Raw genomic sequence first — 19,160 nt, 5'->3', positions numbered from 1 at the left:
TAAAATTTAAGGAAAATTATAATTCTTTCAAGTGATTTTATTTTGTAAAGCAAGAGTAATAATGTTGAAAATAAACTAATAGTATGTTTAAAATTATGTGTTTCAGTCACAGTGAGACAGGAACAAAAAGTGAACAGACAGCATACTTGATTACTCCTTTTGTGCTAAAAACATGACAGAAGTTACTGTAAATATTCTGCTGTTTAATTTTCACAATAAATCAGGCAACTTTTGTTAGTTTCACTAATGAGAAACTGAATCCCATAAAATTTATTGAGGGAGATTATTTGATGAAGGCCAATATGTAGCAAACCAGAATTATAATAAAATTCTCAGTGTCATATATGCACACAGTTATCTGTCACAGGCAGAGCTGCAATAATCTGGACAGCAGCACAGAGGTATCTGGCATCTGAAACATGAGACTTCAGAAATAACCACCCTTGTTCCCCTGAAGGCACAAACCTCTTTCATGAGACACTGGCACAGTTTATATTTCTCAGTCATCAGTAGAGAAAATTTTTATTAGGTTTAGACATGTTTTATACTTAATGACGTTTTTCTTTGATAATGATCCGAATGATGGTGTGTTTTTTATACCAGGACAATTTTTAGTAAATGAAGCCAGCATTCAAGTATCTTATTCAAAGTTACACTGCATGAATTGGGAGAGGCTGGACTTGACTCAGACACTGTGAACCCAAACCTTCCACTTAGTACCTATTATTTATGACACTGTCTCCTTCAGTCCTTGATGAAGAAACATCATAGTTGAACTGACACATCACTGAGAACTCATTTGTAGTGAGTATTTCCTATACAAAATCTTGAATAACATACAAAAGAAGTTGTTGAAGAGCTTTCCTTTTTCTTCTCAGTGCACAGGAAATGAAATTGTAAGAATTTGGTGTAGATGTCACCTCCATACAGATCTTGTTTTATGATGCATTAGTCATTTTCTTTGGGATGATAAAAATAGTGAATTAGTTTCTTTACTAATACAAACATGACATTGGGAAAAATATACTTGACACAAAGCAAATTGTAAACTCTATTGTTGAATGAAGGATGTTGAAATGGGAAAAAAACAGAGGCAGCAATAAAAAGTAGGGACAATAGTGCAGAAAAGCTCAGTGTGTTAGGTGCACTCAAGGCCAGGGGCACTACAAAGTAGATGAGGGTGTAAGATTTAAGAGCTTGGAGAACACAGTGTCATGGGGCCAGTACATGTCATGGGATTAAAATATGAATCAATTTCCTGAGAAAATGAACATGAAGAGAATTTCTAGATGAGAGACCCATGGTTTGTGACATTATAAAATGATGAGACATTGTAAAATGAGACAGTGCCAGGATCGTAGTCTAGGAAAACCCCAACATGATGGGGAGGAACAGTCAGACTGAGGGCTAATTCCAAGGGATCAGAGGAGGAAAATTCCATGAAAGCATTACGTTCAAACTAATTCTCTAATCTTATAACCCAGAGGCACTGTTTAGGTTGATCACTAGAGATATCAGAGTATTTTTAACCATATACCCTCAAGTACCAGACCTGTTTCTCTGACACATCCACCTCCCAGTAATATTTCCCTGATGTGATAACTGGTACACCAATTACAGCAGAAGTGTTCTTATTTGTATCAAAATAGAGCTCATAGGTCACTTGTCTCAGATTCACAGAAATGGTAACATTTCATTTGTCCTTAGAAGGGTCCAGGGTAATGTGAACTGTAGAAAAATTACAGGGTTGTTTGAAGGACATGACATACCTGTTAGAATAACATGAGTGGAAACTGGGAAGAACTTAGTTCTATTCTTGGTAATAGGTACAACACTGCTGAAGCATAATATGTATGTGGTGTTGGAAAGGAATTGTAGGTCTCAAAGTCAGAGACAATAAAAAACACAAAATTCTGAAAGAAGATGAGGACAGGGGCTTTATGATACTTACCCTGATATTGACTCACATCTATCAGCTCTGAAATGATAAAAATTCATAATAATAAATATAAGCAATGGAGTCAGCACTACAATCTACTTACTCTCTACATCAGGGGAAAGACGGGGGTCTATGTGAGGTAGTAAATGGAATAATGAGAGGTGAACAAGTCAGTTAGTTACTCCCCATTAACTATGACATATCAGCACATGATAACCCTCCTCCTTTGTTTCCTCTTTCACACTTACAAACTGAACCTTCTTCCCTCTTTTACTCCCACCATCACCAGACCTCCACAGCCACCCACCAGCTCTAGCATTCCTCACCATGAAACACTTGCAGCATCCCACTCAGGCCAGGAGCTTGGAACACTATCCTCTATTCCTTGGACAGTTTTTGACTTCTTGAGAGTGAAAGTCTTACTCCTAGAAATGACAAAAAGCGGTCCCCACACCTCTGAATTTTATCTCTCCACAACTACTGATTTTGTCTATTCATACCATTAAGCACTTGAACCTCCTTCTATGGACCCCTGAGAAAGGAGAGAGTAGATTCTTGACCTTGGAGCCAAAGAAAAGTATTCATATCTAACTTTACAGTACACAGTATGTATTCTTAGGAAGGCCTTGACCTCACAGAAGCACAATTTATTCCTTCCAAAATGAAAACTAACCTCCACCTCTCTCTAACCTCTTGGAATCATATAGAATTACATGAAATAACTTTTTAAAGAAAACTTTGCTTCCAAAATAATGTGAGGAAAGTCAGAATGGATATGGAGAGATATTACATGAAAGTGAGGTTGCAGAATCTAGCTCCTAGTTGTTTGAGGTATATCAAACGAGGAAATCCTGTTTAGACAGGATCAAGACTTTAAAGTCTGCTCTGAACTAGGGAGGCTCTCAAAACAACATCTGAGATTTTAGGTTCTCTGGGAAAACAGTAACACTTGAAAAGAAGACATTATCAGTACCATGCTAATAGTGGTCAGAATTCTGTGTGTTTTAAAAGTTTCTTGCAGCCATGTATGTGTGAAAATTTAGACACAAGGATGCTGCCCTTCCATTCTTGCTTCAAAAGTGCATGGTCAAAAGGGATCAATTGTTGGCACCAGGGCCAAAATATTCTTTGTGATTAAAGTCTGTTTTTGAAAAATACAGAGAACTGTATGGAAGGGACCTTGTTTCTTCAATTCCCAAGGGAGGAATTATATTTAAAAAGAGTCCTCTCCAATTTTGAGTGCCTGGCAATAGAAAAAACACACCTTACCCACAATAGATCAAGCAGCTATGAAGAATGGGAACCTAAGTTAAATATTTGAATGCTGGGTGAATAAAACTGATGAATTCATATGGCTCTGCCACTACAACATCTCATCCATAACAGCTCCTGACCCAAACTCTGCAACTCCCTGCTCCCAACCTAAATTTGCCACCACAGAAACTGGTCCATTTATAATAGTTAGAGAACACTCAAACTGTGATATGTGAACAAAAATTTAAGATAAAACCACACCCAAATTTTCCTACTCTGAGCAATATTTTATTCTAATTAACCACCAGATAACTTTAGTGGCTTTTAACCTCTTTTCACGGCACAAAAGGACCATCTCTGGTCTCCCACACATACCTTTCTGTGATGCCATTCACATCCTAGGCAGAAAAGAGAAAACATGCGTCAAGGAAGTAATAAGCATCCTCCCTTACAAAGCTTCATCACATCTTTATTCCCAAATACAGTCCCAAAGTGAGAACCAAAAAGTAAAGAAAAGACTTAAGTCAATCATTCAAGAAGACTCATGTGAAGTTCTCAGGCTTCCTAAAAGGTAGAAAAAACTTTCACCTTGTGGAACCACAGCATGAGGCTTCCAGCACCTGGACATGAAGTACATTTAGGAAGAAAACATAAGGCCCATGATATTTTCCCCATGTTCATAAGGCTCCTCATGAGATGATTTCAATAATTTATGACTTGTTCATTTATTCAACATGAATATAAAGTGATATACAATTATTTGTCAAGCATTATGCCATAATTGGAAGAATCAAAGATGAATAGAGTATTCCTCAGGAAGTTTACACAACTTCTGCTGAGGGTACAAGAAACAAATGCATTAATGTAGGATTGTCTCAAGTCTCTTCTCATTTGATACACTATGTATAATTGGCCTCATCCACTCCTGAAATTCAACATGTGCAATTGATTTCCAAGTTTTATTTTTATTCAATTTTGTCTCTTAAATGCAGGTTAATACATTCCCTAGTAAAGAAGGTTCAAGAACCAGTAACTTAGGATGTTTCGTATGTACCTTACTCCAGCAAATAAATTGCTCCTCCCTCCCTTGTACCCCTTTGTTCATGTTGCTAATATCTCCTTAGTCACTGTCTTAAACACTACAACATTTACCTGCATTTCATTCTCTACCAAGCTAGTTTAGTCCACATTGTTAACAGTTGTTAGTCATCTGAACCTTTTTATCATCACAGATTTATTTCTTTGAATACATATGTACCAATATATTTGGTTTTCTCTATCTCAAACCAACTTCTTCCATAACACCATAAACCAGACAAACACACACACCACAATTGCTTTGCTCTCTGTATTAGTACTTTGTGGTAGTATGACAAAAACCAAAAGTGGTTGAAGTAGAAAAAAAGAATTTGAGGGAGAATTTTTAATTTTAATCAAAGCTAAATTTTGAAGCTCAAACATTGGCCTCAGGATTTGGTCTATGTCACTCTCCAAATTATATTTATGTTTTCTGTATTGACTTCTTTCTTAGTTCATGAAGAAAACATGAATTTTCTTCCATAAATTCCTGAGAAAAAGAGAACTTGTCTTCCCATTATATCAAATAATTCTGAGGCCTGCATGACACTGGCCTGCATTTGATCAAGTGCCCATATTAAAGCATCACCGTGTTGTTGCTGTTACATAGAAAGAAATATTGGAGGCAAGTATCCAAATTTTACTGGAATTAATTTTTTATTAATCTGAAGTAGATCATGATAAAATAGAATGCATGTTGTATTTAGAAGAGCAACCACCACAAAAATAGGAAATACTAAAACTTAAAATTTTATACTAAAAATAACTGTTGAACTCAAAAGAAGCTTGTCAATGAGGAAAAGAACAATGGAAATTGCTGGCAACATATAGAAGCAAATAACACAATATAAATTAAATAGAGCTACATCAACAATTGCATTAAATGTTATTGTCTTAGTCCACCAATTAAAAGGCAGAGATTTTTGTACTAGAGATTTTTGTACAATTGCTAGCTACAAGAGATATTTTGGATTCAAAGATACAAATATGGCAAAAGAAAAAATACAGAATTCCAGTCAAAATGGTGGAGCAGTAAAAAGCTTGGATTGTCTTCTTCTACAACCATATGAAAATAATAATTAAATTAAAGAATAGCCACCCTTGAGAACCACATGAACAGGAACTAAACAGAACTCCTATAACAAAAAATGTAAAGAAGAAGCCAGCTCCAAATCGGTAGGAAGGGCTCAGACAAAACTGGGTGGTAATATACACTTCTGTGGAGGGTAAGAAATAGTAGGAATATATTGGCTGCAGAGGTATAACCTGAGAAATGAGAAGTCCCAGCCCCACATCCAGCTCCTCAGCCAGGGGTGACAGTGCTGGGAAGAGGAGTCCCCACAATATCTGGCTGTCAAATCCAGCACAGACTTGGACCAGGTGAGGTGGAGGGCTACTGAAATACCAGGCATCTTCTTAAAAGACTCTAGCACAGAGTCACTTCCTCACAACACTTGTCCTAAGTTCCAGAGAAGAGACAGAAGCTTGAGAAGTGCCAGAGACATACAGGGAGAAACTTAATTGTTTGGTGGGGCACCTCTTCCAAGGACTAAAGTGCTGGCAGGTGCCATGGTTCTCTTGTGGAACCCTGTCCATACATAGCCAGCAGCACAGGCCAGGGCCAAATCTGAGTCCATTAACCAAGCTAACACCACTCTTGTCCCATCCTGGTGATTCTCTAAGACTCCACTGCACCCAATTCAAGCCTCTGACTGAGTCTAAACTGAAATTTCCTAAAATCTCTTAAAGGTCCACAAACCCCAAACAAGCAGTGGCTGGCCTCAGTTTGCCCTTTCCCTCTTGCTAAGTGGCCCCAGGGTGGCAGTTGTGGCAGCTGACCTTGGTTAACAGCCTAAGCATCTCCAAGTCCAGCAGAGAAAGCACCAACCGCAGATCACTTTGTTGGTCCTAACAGGTGGTGCTCTGACAGACAAAGGAAGTGGCTAACCATGGCTCACACCAGAGCCTCTCCAAAGAAGCACTACAATGAATACACCTGGTGTCCAGCTTCAGACTAACCAGAGTACCACCAAATTAGGGCCACAAATGACATACCCAAAGGGTGGACACAACAGGCACGTGAGCTCAACTAAAGTGAATCCCACTCCATGGAATCAACTTCTTCACTGGAGGTAATGCCATTCTTCAGTCACTCAGCCTGAGGGTCAACCCCAGCCATGGATGTGCCAACAGCAATTAAGGCTCAACTATAGCAGGAGAACACATACAATCCATACTAGGGACACCCTTAGAGCTCTGCACTCATGTGAACACAAAAATGGCAAAGGATACTACTATATAAGGCCACTCACCCAAGACTGGAAGACATGGTAGATATACCTAATACATAGAAATAAAATATGTAAGCAGGCAAAATGAGAAGACAAAGAAACATGTCCCAAATGAAAGATCAAGAAAATACTTCAGAAAAATAACTAAACAAAATGGAAGCCAGATGCTGAATTATAAACAGCTGTTATAAGAAGGCTCGCTGAACTTAGGGAAAGAACAGATGATCTCAGTGAGAACTTCTATAAAGAGACAGGACCCATAATGAGTTAGATAGAAAGTATAAAAAAGACTGAGAACGCAGAGAGAGAATCTTAAAAGCAGCAAGGGAAAAGCAGTTGGTTACCTATAAAGTTCTTCATAACATTATCCGCTGATTTCTCCATGTAAACTTGGCATGCCAGAAGGGATTGTCATTAGTCAAGTGATAAAAAGCAAGGACCTACAACCTACATTACTCTAGCCAGCAAAGCTATCATTTAGAATTGAAGGAGACACAAGGAGCATCCCAGATAAGAAAAAGTTTTACAAGAAATGTAAAAGGGTCTTAAGAAGAAGAAAAAAAAGTATAATGGCATCTATAGACCCTTTCACACAATGAATGCACGATACACATTCTTTTCAAATTTATATAAAGTTTTTGTATATATAACATTTTAGGTTATAAAGCAAGTGTCAATACATTTAATAAGTGAAATAATAAAACAAATGCTTTTTGATTAGAAAGGAATTAAATTTAAAATATTCAGAAGTATAAATCACTCTGTGTTTGTAATTACACATTAGTTTCAGAGATACCAAGAGTTGAACAACAAACAAATCACAAAAGAAATTTGAAAATAAGTTAGATCGAATCAAAATAACAAGTAAATAATCCAGAATTATAGAATATAGCAAAACAATGTATTTATATCATTAAAAATTATACAGAAAAGATTGTGTCAAATCACTGGTCTAAATTCTCACTTTAAGAAACTAGAAAAACAAGCTCTGGCTGGCGTAGCTCAGTGGATTGAGTGCGGGCTGTGAACCAGTGTCGCAGGTTCGATTCCCAGTCAGGGTACATGCCTGGGTTGCAGGCCACGGCCCCCAGCAACTGCATATTGATGTTTCTCTCTCTCTCTCTATCCCTCCCTCCCTTCCTTCTCTAAAAATAACAAATAAAATCTTAAAAAAAGAAACTAGAAAAACAACAGCAAATTAAATACAATACACACACATGCATACACACACTCATGTATAAATGTGCATATACACTAGCACAAGGAAACAATGTAATTAAGAGCAGAAATCAATGATATAGGAAGGTTAAATAAAGATATATCAATAAAACTATTCAGTTTATTCTTGAAAAACATTGATAAAATTAACCAAACATAACAACAACAACAACAAAATCACCTTATAAGAAATAAAAGAGGGGACATTACTGTAAATGCTGTAAAAATGAAAGAGGTTCTGCCCTGGCTTGTGTGGCTTAATGGATTGAGCACCAGCCTGCAAACCAAAGGGTCACCTGTTTGATTCTGAGATCAGAGCACATGCCTGGGTTGCAGGCCAGGTTCCTAGTAGCAGGCATGTGAGAGGCAACTACACACTGATATTCCTCTTCCTCTCTTTCTACCTCCCTTCCCCTCTGCCTAAAAATAAACAAATTCTATTAAAAAGTAATGAAAGAGATTCTAAGGGATTATTATGACTAATTTCATGTTTATAAATCTCACAACTTATAACGGACAAATTTCTACAAAGATGTACTTTATCAAAATCTGACTCAAGAAATGTTAAAAATCTTAAGAAAACAATATATTTATATTTTAAACCCTTCCAAAAAAGAAAGACCCAGAGTGAGATGGTTTCACTGGTGAATTTACTGAATTATTAAAGAACAAATAATACCAATCTTTCATAATTGCTTATTCAAAAAATACAAATGAGAAAAAACCCTCAATTCATTCTATGAGGAAAAAACAAAACCAAAACTCTTGGAACATGAGGTTTCTGAAAACTGTTCTAGGCTAGATCACATACAGGGGCCTATAGACTATAATTAGAACCAATGAATCTTCTCTCCAAGGTCAAAGTTTTGCACTACAATTGATATATTAATAAAAACAAGTTTTCCCTCATTATTCATGCATTCAGTTATTCCTATAACCTCTGAAATAGATGCAGGAAAAGGTTACTGCAAGACCATGGGAACCTCAGTGTCACCACCAGAAACAGCACAGCTACACAGCAGAACAGGAAACTTAGTCTTCAGTTTCCTCAGTTCCAGGTGCTGGGGCTTCTTCCCAAGTCTTACCTGCAGCATCTTCATCATTGACCCCTGCAACTGATGCTCCAGCTCTGACATAAGATCCCTCAAAAACTGGCTCTGCTGGACCAGCTTACCCTCAGCCTGTTCCAGAACACAGAGAATATCTCCCTCCTCCATCACCACCTTTTGCAGCTCCTTCTGCTCTTCAGTATCCAGGATTCCTCTCAGTTGTTTAAAACAATCCTGGACTCTTTGGATCTCATTTTTGTATTTGATTTTTCAGGAACCAGAAAGAGAGAGGGACTCAGGCTGTTAGGCAGAGACTGGGAGCCAGAAAAAGAAGTATTTGATTTGGAACTACTCCAGACCTGGAGTAGTTCTCACAAGGAAGGGAGATGGAAGCAGGAGAGCAATTCTTGGGGACGCTACTTTTTCCTACTACTTTCTCTCCAGCACATTCCAAAATAAAGGCCTCAAGTCTGCATTATGGAAGCCGACCCTAAATAAAATAGGACATCTGGTGTGGTTCAGCTTTCACACAGCTGCCCAGAACAGTTAATCTTCCCTGCATTACTCCTGACCCCCATCTCCACCCTCAGCTAACTTTGAGCACCGGGGGACAGAGCCATGAACCACAGAAAATTGTATTCCCCTGGAAGAGTTCAAGGCTCAAAATAATGACAGAAAGAAACACAGAAGTCACTAGTTATTTTCACCAGAGAGTGTCTCTGAGAATCATTAACCTACAAATATTGTTACAGAACAAACAAGGGGAGCCTGGGACGATATACTACTACCAAAAGAAAACCCCCAGGTCCATTATGTCCGCCGTCTATAGGAAAGATGTCTCTCCATGCCAGAGATTCGTGAAAAGGAAAGGAAATATTTATTTAATGCTGTGCAGACTTAAAGTAGTGACCTAATGTCTTATCAAAATCCTAAAGTCCCTTAAAACACCCACAAACAGACACAGTCCTTCCTTCCCCCTTTGCCCAGTCCAGAGTACCGTATCTCAGGAAAGGAAATAGAAGTCCATGGCTCAGGCAGTCCCTGGTTATTCCTAGTACTCCGTCTACACTAGGAGACCTCCCTGGGTTCCTGGCACCCTCAGCTGTGTCGCTGGGATCTCTGCTTAAACTGGGAGGTGGTTCCCCTTCTAAAGCTGTGGGGGTCCCCACTCTGGCAAAGGCATGTGGTCCTCTCTCTCAGGGCCACGGGAGTCCCCCCTCAGCCAAAACCGCATGCTTCTCTCTTCAGTGGCTGCCGTATCTGGGTTTTAAATCCCCGAGCCAATCTTCCTCTGCAGCCCCATTTCCAACTCCTCCCACACTCGGCCACACTTGCCCTCAATCTACTGTCCTTTCCAGCTTTTCTGGTCACCATCATGGGTCTGGGCAGGTGTGACCCCATGTCATGGAGCCAATCTTCGAGCTCCCACACAGGCACTGTAACTTGGGGGACCTGCCCCCCAGTCACATCTTGAGGGGGGTCCCTGTCCATCCCCCTGGCCCAGAGCATGGCCATAGCTATTTAGTATATTCAAGCGACCAGCCAAAGGCTATAGGTATGTTAAATGACCATGCCATGGATTAGCTGCAAAGCTGCCCTGCATGTTCTTGCTCTGTGTGCCCCTTCCCCGCAACTCACACCTGTGGGGGAAGGGGTGAAGACATCGTAAAATCTCCTGGACACCTTGAGTTCTGGATCCCATTTCAAATGCCCATTTGGGGTCCCCCTCTTGGCTGCACCCTGTAACAATATCTGTGTTAATTTGTGACAGGTTCTATTTCAGCCCTACCCCTATCAAAAAAAAGGATAAAGAATGCCTAATAAGTGACTGGACATGTCAACTGTCAGATAACAGAAAGAAAAGAGCTCCTTGGGACTAAGACTCAAGGATCTGCCCAGATGCTTGTCTAGCTCCCTCAGGAAGCCTCCTACTAACTCCCAGGAAGGTCTCTCTTCTCTGATGTCAGCGCTCAACTTCTCACCTTTCTGCTGCTGAGTCCTCAGCCTGTCCAGAGCTGCCTGCAACTTTTCCTGTGAGGGAGGAGCCACACCAGAATCTAGCTGTGGTCATTCTCAACAACAGAATAGAACAGGAGTCCCTCCTGGGAAGCTGGCTTGAGCTCCTAAGCTCCACTTTCTGTCTCAAACACCACCCCCTATGACCCTGCCCTCATCCACAACAGGTGAACAGTGGCCAGCAAGTGAAGCCAGCCTGAGCTCTGCCTCAGTTTGCACCCCCACCAACCCATTCCCCACTGCCCCCCCCACTCCACCCCTCACCCCCCCCATTCCATCCCCACAACCGGAGCTGCACTTCCTGTCCCTGCCCCTGACCCCTTCCTGGAAAAACAGGTCCCTGGTGCCAAAAAGGCTGGGAAACACTGGAATAGAGGACAAATAAGGAAAAAATCAAGCTGATCTCTGAAGAAACTAGAGTTTACAGGAACTGTGAAACAAATTAAAATCTGTGACTTGAAGGAACTCTGATGTGGTGAATGTGTTCTTTAAGACTCATGTGATAGAAGCCACCATTCCCATGTCAGGAGAAGACTGATTCTCTTTGTCCTAGAAGAAACTTGATCCAGTAGTAAGGAAAGAATTTAGGCATCAATCCACCCAGCAGCCCACTTACCCCTCCTGTTCAAAGGGGCAATGACAGCTCTGCTTGAGCACCTAACTTCCACCTATTAGCACAAGCTATAGAAATATCCACTTCTTGTTTGAGTCTGCTTATCATTTTGTAGTTGTGTGGAATGCACAGAAATGTCCTTTGGGCCTAGGAGGGTGAGCATAGGAAGAAATGTGATCAAAGTAGTCTAGCTTGGGGGATGGGAAAAGCAGCAACACAAGGATTGAGAGTTATTTTGCATATCAATAATGGCAGGCAAGCTTCATACCTATGTGCAGAAATGGTTGTTTTGGATATCAATAACAGCAGACTAGTCCCCCAGTCTGAGTGGAGCCAAAAAGGTATGCATGACTTTAACCCATGTTGTAACTGGGAGACAGTTCCCCCAGTTACAGCACCAGTGCAGGAACTGGGAGATGGTTTGCTCCATGTCCCAGGGCCACACCTGCCAGGAATAACTATGGCAGCCAAGGAAGACAGAGCATAGAAGAATGCTAGCAGTTGTAGCCAATTGTGGGAGGAGTGGGAAGTGGGGTCATGGAGGAGGTTCCAGGCTGAGATTTAAACTAAAGGCAGGCTGCCACAAGGATCCGGGGGGAACATTGCAAGACCATGTGGGACAAAAGAGAGTGAAAGGACTCTTGCTGGTGGGCCATGAGGAGGTGCCACATGGTTTTGGATTAAGAACTGGTGATCACAATGACACAGCTGATGATGCTTCGGACTTCTTTTTTTCTTCTGGAGGATGGTACTTCTGATTGGCATGTTATGAGGCTGGTCTTACTGGGCAAAGGGGGGAAGGCAAGACTGTGTGTGTTTGTGGGTGTTTTAAAGTGACTTTGAAATTTAAGTGTGACATTCTGCCATTATTCTAAACCTGTGTAACTTCTGATTTAAGTGCTCCTTTCCTTTTCACCAAACTCTGGCATTGAGAGTCACAGTTTATACTGGCAGTGGGCAAGGACAAACCTAGAACAGAAAGATCCAAGGAGGTGGGGGGAAGGGGCTTGTTTCTGTAGCAGTATCTTGGTCCCCAAACGGGTCCATTTGGTAACAAAAGTAGAGATTTCCCATCAAGTACTATTTTCTACCCTGTCTTTCCTCCATCCTGGTCTGTTACTCAGTACTCCCGGGTAACCTTCTCCAAGAAGAAAGTATGGTGATCTTGGTGCTCTTGAGACCTCTCACAGAGCCAGCAAATGAACTTCCCATTCTCCTTACAGAAGAGCAGGAGTTTCTCTCCATGTGCTCACAGAGATCTTTCTTTTGCTCCTCCTCTGGGCTCAACTTGACCTCCCTAAGTGTCTCCACTATGTTGGCCACATGCCGATTAGGCTGCAGGTTTGCAGGCTGGTAATGGCTTTGGTACACAGGGCAGCTGCTCTCTCCTTCTTCACTGACCATGGACCTCTTGTTGTCTGCAGTGATGCAGGCTTCGTAGGAGCTCTGCCTATAGTCCAGGATCAGAGGTTCTGTCAGGAGCTCCAGGCACATGGGGCAGGACACCTCCTCTGTGTTCACCAAGATTCCTGAAGCCATCACAACCATTCTCCTGCTCCTATGTGTCCTGATCTGAGGTTGCTCTGACTCGCAGATTTCTGCCAGATTGTAAAGGTTATAGGGGGCAGAGTGAGTAAGGTGAGAATAAATTATGCTAACGCTATAAATTAAGCACAGGGCAAGAACAATACTGAAGGACAAAAAAGAAAAGGTAGAGAGACAAGGAAAGGAGTTTGGTGACCTGGTAAAAAGGACAATTCATACAATTTTAAATAGTTTTAGTTCATCTGACATGACAAATTTCATTTTTATCTATGCAATGGTTATTACTATCCTTCACTTTTATACAACAGAAGGATGATATGAGCCCTTTCTACAAAGATCCTTGTGTTACCCAACATCTCACCCACTTCTTTTCCATCCTCAATACAAAAACACATCCATGTAATACCAAAACACATGTGTTTTGGTGTAAAACACATCCTCAAGGATAAAAGCACCAAACCACCTATGTGTCTGGGCTTTTATACCCACTCTTCTCTCAGCATGCAAAGCTGCCCCTGGTATAAGTAGGGCTCACTCTCAACCTCCAGTTAACTCTCTCCTTACATGTTCAATTTTCAAAAAGACATGCTCTGACTGCTTATTTACAGTGTAACCATTGCCATCATTTGCTGTATTTTGAAATGACTTCTATTATTATCAGGACAAAATATGTGACAATGTGTTCATGTATGTGGCAAGAGAAAAAAACCCTTTACCAGATGTGTACATAGAGACAGTGAGTGACTTACAAAGATTATTTATCTTCAATACAAAGTCACAATGAGCCTAATGTATTCAGGGTCCCCTTCAGAGGTCTATTCCTACCTTAGTGAATTAACCAAAGACAATACAGGTAACTTAGAAGGTTCAGAGAAGTCTCATGTTGATAAATGATAAAATTTCATATTTGCCTGGAATATACCAAGGACATCGATAGAACCCCAAAGGTGTGTGTGGATGTGGATGATGGGGAGGGAGATAGTATAATATACTCATAGGATCACACAAGTCACATACCTGGGGAAATAAGAATGCAGATGAAATTAATACCAGTACTGGGAACAAAGTCTCAAAATATCAGGTAAGATTATTCAACTAATTCTTAATGACTATAAATTATATGCTAACAACTAACCTAATACCCACAAACAACAAGATGAGTCTAAACAGAGAGATTAAACCATGATGACCTTAAATTTCACCTGGAAAGTAACAGTGAATTAAATAATCAGCTATATATATATATATATATATATATATGCTTAATTTATAGCGTTAGCATAATTTATTCTTACCTTACTCACTCTGCCCCCTATAACCTTTACAATCTGGCAGAAATCTGCGAGTCAGAGCAACCTCAGATCAGGACACACACACACACACACACACACACACACATACATACACACACATACAAGCTGATGTGAAAAACACTACTAGAGAGGTGTACATGTTGTTGGAAAAATCTAATTATGAGGGCAGATAATTGGTTATCCAGCAATTCCACCTTGAAAACATATGGGTTGAACTGAAAGCTGAAGATGAAGGAAATATGGCATACAAGTGAGGAAAAATGTAGTAGGTAAAGAAATGACCTGTTCATAAAAGATGTACCACCCTGTCTGAATTTAGAAATGACAGTGCAGCTGGTGTGCTGAAAACCACTAGCCCTTTGGAATCCCATAAGCCCCCAGTGACCATGATATATGGCACTTTCTCAGTTACGTGACATTTAGGGGCTCTTTTCCAACAGCAAAAGAAATTACTCATATTTTGCTCTCAGAGAAGGGGTTACATGATTAGCTTTGCCCTTGTGTGGTCATGCGTTAGATGGATCCACTGTGGGAAAGGGGAATATGAGTTGGATGCATGCACAATTGCCCAGGGGAGAGATGATGATAGATTTCAGGACAAGGTAATGAAGCAAATAGAGAGCTTCATTTCAGGGAAGAGAGTAAGACATAGGATGGGGTAAGAGAAAACGATGGATGTTAGATTAGGTCCCTGGGAATAAAGAGTCAAGATCAGGTTCTTTCTTCCTGTAGAGGTAATATTGGCTTACTCTTCTAATAAGTTGGGTATTTGGTTTTGGTTTTGTTTTCTGAGAAACTTATGAGGCTACAATAAAGTGGAAGATCAGTTTCATAAAGCCATATGATTGATAACAAAATAGCTTGATGTGGAAAGTGCATTTTGGAGACTTCTTATAGAACTCAACTGCCAGTTAATAAGCTAAGACTTCATTTTTCTTAAGGAGAGGGTGACTTTTACAACCAACACTGTCTGTTTTAGACTCTTGGATGCTGTGATTATGAGCTTTCACAAGGTAAATAATACACTGTAGCTCTGGGCTTACATAATCTAAGGTAGTTTCACACATGTCCACTATATCTGGCTTCTTAAAAGGCTGAAATAACAGGAATAATGGACCTTCTATGGCACTGTGAAAACCATCACTGGGTCCTCACCTGAGGCAGCCATTGTTGACATGCCCTGTTTCCTGTCCTGCATACCTAGCTCAGCTCAGTGACCTGGAAGTTTATATCTTATCAGATCATATGAAGGGGAATGATAATCCAAATTGGAAATGATATTGATAGTCAGTCAGAGAGGGTATCATATCAGAGTTGTAGCACCAGTGGCAGCACAATGATGCTCGTTTTCCCACCTGGACTCAATATGGCCCTGTGGCCACAGTCTAGGCTCAGAATTTCTCTGAGGAGCACCAAGTAAATGAGAGTAGGAAGCAATAAGAAAAGAAAGAAAAAAATCAGTAGATATTTATGTCTCGGTGGTTGCCAAAATTGATGGTAAAAGAAATATCTGCAGTATGAGATAATAAATTTTCTTTTAGCTCTGTGCTAGGAAGGGAAATATTATAAAGGCTGTATGAAGATGAATTTAGATCTACTGACACTGTTCACTGGTGCCATGTTCATCACACAGGAAGGGAATCTCATAAGGAATGAGGCTGAAGGATAACCAGAAGTATATTCCACCTAATGATCCAGATACTGAAAACAGCCCAGAAGACTTATGCAGGTAGCCCATGGCTGCAGAGACTATGGTCCAGATCAAGCTCTGATGAACAGCAAGATCAGAAGTAGGCATTGCATCAGAGGTAGATATTAAACAATGTCTACCCCTGTTTGTGACTCAAGCATGATCCAAACATGGGGAAGTAACTTTCAATTATTTGTCATTCCATTCAAGATCCAACCAATCCTGAGACACAACAAAAGCCTATAGAGAAGAAAGGAGCAGAATATGCATATTTTGCCTTGGGGCTTCAGAATTTATTTTTATAGTGTGGCTACAAGGACCTAAGGTCAAATCATTTGCTGCTACAGGACACAGAAGAGGAATCTACAGAGGAGCTTGAGTTCTCACAGATGGAGGTTGATGCCCCACAACCCAAGCAGTGACTCCAGGGCTCCAGAGCAGGCAGGGAGATGCTAGATATGGAAACATAAGTGGTATCAGTGCTGCAGGAATATCACAACTTCCTAGACCATCCCTGAGGACCCATGGGTTTGTGCCCAACATCAGGCTGCCTAATTCAGGAACCTATGTCAGAACACTGAGCCCACAGTAGTCTTCTTTCAAAACAAACAAGGTTTATGCCCAGGAGGACCCTAAGGATGTAGGGCACAAGGATCTTCTGTTTAATGGCTCCTGTACAGGATTTAAAGGACTTACAGAACCTGCCTCAGGATGTGGGGCAGAAGCAGAAGTTTGAGAAGTGCATAGACCATGAAGGTGATCCATCTCCTGCAGGAGAAGTGGAAGCTGGTTGGACTCTCACCAAAGGTAGAGATTAGGGATGCAGGCGACAATGCTGATCCAAGCACTACCTTGCCAGTGCAGGACTGCATCTCCCTCTAACCTGTAGGTGCCACTGGTTATGTCTGCCCCATCCCCCTGCTGCATCCACTCAGAGATGACTGGGGAGTGCCCATGTCCCACTCTTCTCCTCTCCCAGGGCCATCACCCCTCTGCCACTATTGAAACTCTACAGGAGCTGCCTCCACCACTATGGCCCTGCCTGAGCATTTGGGCCTAGGCATCCTTCAAATGGAATACCCCTTGAGCTCCTTGCTATGATGACTGGGCTGGGGGGGTGCAGTTTTGTACCCCAAGGTCTGTAACAGTGGAACACAGTATTCTTGGCAGACTACCCCCCTTCAGGCACGGCACAAAGAGCAGAAGGAAACACCCCCAATCTTCCTGGGAACAATTCCTATTCACTAGTTCTGGAGTTCCAGCCTGAGGGGTAGTTGTGGGCTTCACTCTGTTACCTGAGGGGTAGTTGTGAGTGTTCCAGCCTTTGGAGAGTCAGGGATTCACTCTCCAAACCAGGGGCCTGTGGTCCACAAAGAGGATCCAGAGGAACGGAGTGAAAATGAAAGTTAAATTCTTAGGGAAGGGGAAGGAATGGTGAAAATCTGGACCAATGAGCGGCTACCAGCAACTACATTCTTAATCCTAGCTTAATTCTGCTCCCTGAAGCTATTCTCATGGTTCTCAGAGTAATTTATCTTTGGAGAATTACATTTACCTAAGGTGTGTAATGTCACACATGTCAGCCCCATCTTGTTCCCTTACAAACGAGGTTCCCTGAGGAGGGGAAAAAAGTCTGTCTTTTACCACAGTCCTCACTGTTGCATGCTCACCTGAGGCAGTGATAGTGGCAGCTCTCTCCTGTTCTGTATCCACCAGCTGAAGGAAGTGAATCTGCCCATTTGTGCTCTGTTAGGTCATGTGAGAGGGAATGGATGCTCAGATCTAAAATTACTTCAGGTGGTCAGTCAGAGGTGCTGTCCCAAACTGGTAGCATCGTGATGCTGACTTTCAGAACCTGGGTTCAGTATAACAAAGTGACACTTTTCCTAAGTGGACTGCAGAGATCAAAATGAAGTGTCATTTATTGGGCAATGACATCTAATACTATTGAACAAATAATCTCTATAGTGCTAGCATAATAAAAAGCAAAAAGAAAAGTAATTGTGATGAATAATTTTATGAGTCAGTGTGACTGGCCACAGTGTTCCCAGATTAAACAATATTTCTGTGTGTGACTGTGAGTGTGTTGTTTCCACATAAGATCAGCCTTTGGATCTGTGGTCTCAGTAAAATGGACTGAGGGCCTGGCCAGAACAAAGAGGCAGAGGAAGAAAGAAAGGAGTTCCTTTTGCTTCCTGCCTGCCTGCTTGAGCTGGGATGTACATTTTTTCTGCCCTTCAACTAGGAGTTACTCCATTGACTATTCTGGTTCTCAAGCTTTAAACTTGCACTAAATTATACCACCAGCTTCCCAGCTTCTAGACAGCAAGGCCTAGAACTATTCAAATGCCATAATCATGAGCCAATTACTGGTAGTCAATCTCCTTAATGTGAATGAAGGATATATATAATATTGGTTGTGTTTCCCTGGAGAACCCTGACTAATAGAATATGAAACAGTTTGAAAACTATGTATTAAATGATGCAAGTGAGGACACACATGATAATGACTCAGGTGGACAGTACAATTTCAAAACGTATTGGGGCAGTTAAGGGCACAAAGAGAATAATAGAGGTGATAATGGACAAAGGTATTCTTAATCCAGTAAGAACAGGTTAGTAAGAAGTCAGGATAAAAAAAAAAGCCTTTAACTGTATCTACCACCTGAGCTAGTCTGGGGTATAGCTGTTTCTTTAACAGAAGAGGTGGTTAAATAAATAAATAAAGAGGCACCCCTACTTTAACTCTCTTTTCTCATGGGTCTTAAGATCTTGTTGTCATGCCACATCTTCTGTTATCTTTTCAGATTATTAACAATCAAGCATCTCACTTTGTTGTATGAAATGTAAAGATGCCCCTAATGGAAATACTTTCCTATGTGCTCTTCCTGCTCCTGATCTCTCAGATGAGCTCAGTTTCTTGGTGGCAGATATGGCCCAAGGAGAAGATGAGCAAGACTAGTGACATTACAGGAGCTGCAGTGGATCCTTGGGTGTAAACTTGGAAATCTTGAAGGACTAGTAACTACAAAAGAAGCTACAGAACAGGAAAGCTGTCATACCATTAAGGTTCACAAACCCAAAAAAGACAGTGTGCTAGCAAATTATGTGAACAGCCATGCCAAAATTCTACATCATAGCAATTACAGGTGTTC

At 41.0% G+C, this 19,160-nt stretch overlaps 1 pseudogene; it reads right to left on the bottom strand.

Moving 5' to 3' along the window:
* Positions 1–290: 290 nt before the first annotated feature.
* Positions 291–14,209, bottom strand: LOC114498918 (annotated as a pseudogene).
* Positions 14,210–19,160: the final 4,951 nt, after the last annotated feature.

This window comes from Phyllostomus discolor, chromosome 6 (assembly GCF_004126475.2).
Source record: "Phyllostomus discolor isolate MPI-MPIP mPhyDis1 chromosome 6, mPhyDis1.pri.v3, whole genome shotgun sequence".
NCBI lineage: Eukaryota > Metazoa > Chordata > Mammalia > Chiroptera > Phyllostomidae > Phyllostomus > Phyllostomus discolor.
Note: the sequence above shows the minus strand (reverse complement) of the source record. Positions and strands in the feature narration are given on the sequence as shown.